The sequence below is a fragment of the Notolepis coatsorum genome (genome assembly GCF_963971535.1).
Source record: "Notolepis coatsorum genome assembly, chromosome: 1".
NCBI classification, from domain to species: domain Eukaryota; kingdom Metazoa; phylum Chordata; class Actinopteri; order Aulopiformes; family Paralepididae; genus Notolepis; species Notolepis coatsorum.
Window position 1 is genome coordinate 213,589,539 of NC_140165.1, and position 4,728 is coordinate 213,594,266.

The window sequence follows — 4,728 nt, forward strand, 5'->3', positions numbered from 1 at the left end:
GCAGAGCAAGGAGCCCGAGTGCGACACCGTAATTGGTTCTGACACCGATATAAGATCTAGATGTGTTTAATAGATAGCCCGTGGTCAAAAGAGAGGCCTGGCTGTTGGTGGCCCGAGATGAAAGTGACAGCTAGATGTTGGTTCTCGCGTGTCGGAGCTTGTGAAAGTGTGGTCAGCCAGTGTGGTGCAGTGCGAGCATCAAGGGCTCTCTGGACTTGTCTCGTTTGCTTTGTTTCGAAAAGTCCTGCGTCTGTGCAATGCATGCTATTAATAGAGCTGCGATTTGGAATCATTATACTATAGCCTCCACAAGGGGTAGCATTTGTGTTTTTTTTTCCCCTTCTTGCGTTATTGCTATACAGAGCCAATCAATAGTTTACATACATCTTGTCTCACCTTTATGTGGCATAGCATATCTTAGGTCAGCAGCAGTACAGGAGACTGCACATAGTAAGGTTACTGCCTACTGCCTACAGTATACTGATATAGCTATCCCCTTTTCACTGTTTTTTTTTTTTTTTTACTGCTACTTCCCTTAGAATTTACTGTGATGGCCTACTCGGCAAAATGCCCTTATATTCTCAAAGAAAGAAAACAAAATATGACTGATGACAGCACAGCAGTGATGTCAGTACTGTGTTAACTGGTCAAGCTGAGCAGCAGTGGGTGTAGGAAGGTAAACACCCAACATTTCACTTGGATAGGCTTCATTATTCACTGCTAGGTACATTTACCTCAAACCAAAGTTGCACCGTGTAGCTTTGGGAAGAAAAAAACCTCTGCAGTAGTGTTGGTTACAAATGCTTGAAATGGTTATAATCTCAACACACAGATAAAAGAAACTTTGAAACCAAATGACAACATTGCTCTTAGAGACTGCTTCTTTGTATGGTAAAGGTTGTGGAGGGTAGGAGCACCACATACAAACAAATCGTTTTTACATTTACTCATTTAGCTGACGCTTTTATCCAAAGCAACTTACAAGTTCGGTTTTTAGTTTCAAACAGTGTTCCAGGGATTCAGGTTTCCTCTTGTGACACTTAAAATTTGCAGTAATAAACTATATCGTACTTTATGTGGACTTTTCAAAGTTAGTCCCCCCCCCCCCCCCCCCCCCCCCAACCCAAAATAAACTACATGATGCAGCTTTAAAGCCATCACCTACTGTATTTACTTTAAATAGACTTTACTGTTGCCATGGTACATCTTTCATCTCCCACTTGAATTACAGGCTGGGCCTGTCACAACAAGATGTGTAATTATGGATAGTGGATAATTGATATCAGACTGTTTAACACAGTAATTGAAACACCGCAATTGTATTCTAGGTCTTACTTGATTCTAGTTCTCTCACGTGGGAACATAAATATCTACCAGTCAGCCATGGAATTTCCTTTGGCTAATGGAGATATGTAGGTGTTCCTGGTCAAAAGCCAGCTCTGCTCTGGACACGTAAGACTGAAGAATATTTTCTCCAAAGTAATAGCCTGTAATATTAATACTACAAGATCAACACTGAAGCCAAGCAGAGAAAGGAAGTGACTGTTTTATCAATAATGAATCAATAATCATTAACAGGGTCTTATTTCATTTTCATCTCACTCTGGGTTCGTCCTGAGACGTCTCTAATTTAATATCTCTGGGAGAAATAATATCCACTGTTCACATTACAGATAAGTACCGTGATTAATTGCCACAGGAGAATCCCATAACCGTCCTTGTAAGTTGACCTAAGTGCAAGGTAACAACACAGTACAAGGTTGAATAGTGTCTTAATAATAACAGCACAAAGGAGTATTAGAGTCATTGAAGTCAAATAGCGAAATGATGGATTACCCGGCCGTCCTTGTGCAAGCATGATATGATTCTGAACGGGGGGATTTCAAAATGGCTGTCAGGAAGTAATAACAGACTGTAAGTCACTTGACAGAAATGTAATTGGAAGAACGAGGAGTCTATGCTCTGTGAGTTCCCTCAGTGCCACCACACCCTTATTTTAATTTGAGCCCAAATGGTTATACTTGGGCTGTTTTCTTTTCACCCTCATTCTTGGAGAATATATACACTGCCAGTGGCCCGTAGAAACACAGAGAGCATTCTAGTGCTCTAGCCTCTAGGGTTGACTTTTCTGATCAGCGTTCTGATCGGACGGACCAGTGTTGGATGAAGATGGAGTGTGTGTGCTTGTGCGTGCGTGTGTAGCGTGTGCATGCTTGTATGTATGCATATGTATATGTTTGAGTGTGCATGTACAGGTATTTGTATTTGTGTTTGTGCATGTACGTGCGCATGCATGTGCTGGATGGGGATAACGGGAGCAGCAGCTCTAAACAGAGATTCTGTCCCCATTCTATATTTAGCAGCATGTCTGCCGGCCTATAGGCAGAGGAACTCTGAATGTGAAGATGACAGGAGCCATCCGAGCCAGAGGTTATGAAGTGACATCTTGATGTGTTTGCCCTGAATCACACTCACACACACACACACACACACACACACACACACACACACACACACGCACACGCACATGCACGCGCACGCGCACGCACACCACACACACACACACACACACACACACACACACACACACACACACACACCACACACACACACACACACACACACACACACAAAGCCAGCCCACGAGACTACTGACATTCCCCACAAACACACGGCCATTTTGAGACATCAGACATCTAGTTGCCATACGTTAAGGCTCTGGCTGGATCTTCTTTTGTTTTGATTCACATTGTTTCCCAGGGATATCGTTTTGGCGTATCTTCTATTCTCTGAGAATATTGTGTTGTTTTTCAGTGCCGTACGTGGTTCTCAACCTGGGGTCGAGACCTCCTCAGGGGGTCATGAGATGAGTTTGGAGAGAAGGGGGGTTAAAATATATACAAATACGTGATTATATTTATAAACTTTGGTATATATGGCTTTTTTTTTTCTTGTGCAATAATGAATATCTGAAATCCATAGCCCTTCTACAATTATTGATGCAGTGAAAGTGGGAGATAGAAATCATGAACTTGGTGTCAAAGGTCACCATTTTGGTCTAATCCTCACCATGTTGGGTGGCGTCACGAAAAGGTATCATCCGTCTGAGCCTCGAACCCAACAGTTTGAGAACCTCTGATTCAGTGCGTAGGATAGATTTTGGCGGGTTTAGTTTGTGGAAATTACACAGCATTTAAAGCTTTTGCCATTTCGTTGGATGGCCTTGACAATCATTATGGTAGTTCTTTCACCTCTAAATACCATTGTGACTCATTGAAACATAATTCTTATGATGACTTGGATTGCGCCTAATAATGTCAGCATTTTAAAACACTCTGCACAAAGTGTAAACAGATACCATTTCCATCCATGGGAGGACTGTTATTACTCAGTGGAAAAGAGAGAGAGAAAGGAAATCTGAAGGACTCGGCAAGGGCACACCACACTCAGGGTTGCAAAACCTCTATTGAAGGTGACTGATTAGGCCAACGCACCGATACAGAGCATGGAGGTAGCGGCCGATAGGGAGTACCAGTCCAAACACGTACTTTTGCTTTTAGTACATTTTTTATTTATTCAATAGATCTAATCTCTGTCTGTGTGCATGTGTAAACAAGGCAGAAAACAAAAGTTTCTTTCCTCTCGTGACACATGTTACACATGGCTATTTAATAGGGATGCACCGACTGGGAAATTCTTGGCCGAAACCGATACCGAAAATAGGAACCAGTTGGCCGAAAACCGAATGCCGAAAGGCCGAAATTATTAATATAAATATATATATATATATATATATATTTTTTTTTAGCTACCTGATTATGGCAAAAGACATGATTATGGCTAAACTTAACTTAAATAATATTAATAATCACTATTATGGGCCATAAAACATTTATTCAGCACTTTTGAATGCATACATTAATTCCAGACTGTTAAGACTAAAAGACTACACGATTGATGACGACTTCCTGTCCTCGCATTTCCATTTCCGGTTTAACGAATACATTTTCAACAACAGATTGCTGCTAATTAAACACTTCATTTAAACGGAGGAACGTTAACGTTATGTCGAGTTCATACGTGTAGTGTAGTATGAACTCGTCATAACGTTAACATTACTCAGTGTCCACTGTTGCTGCCACCGTTGCGTCGCAGATGGATGGTACACTGTTAGCTCCGTAGCTAATCCGCTCCTAGACTACTGATAGCAGTACCGTTAACGTCGGAGCTGATCAATACTCCGGTTTTTTCTAATTTAGTTAGAACTGGGTTTCGGGGGGCATCCCTACTCCCAAGAGGAGTTAGTTATCACAGGCTGTAGAATGCAGGAAGAGCTGCCAAGCTGCTCACGTTACATGTTGCGCATGCTACCGGTATGTCTGTAGTCGCGTTTTGATGACGTCATCACAACAACACGTATTTGACTTTCTGTCATATATTTTCGGTGCTAAAACCCTTTCGGCCGAAAGCCGAAAGAGCCTTTTTAACCATTTTCGTCCGATAATTTTCGGTAGCCGAATTTTCGGTGCATCCCACTATTTAAGGTGATACAGCCTACTGTAGGTGAATAGGCAAAAAAAACATTTTGTTCGATTTGAGATTTTATTATATTTTGCTTCATTTCAAACGAATGGCAATAAAATATCGAAAACACACAATTAGTTGTATATTATGTCTGATTGTGTCAAAAAGAGTTTGCAATGCGTTTTTTCTTACACGCAAGAGATG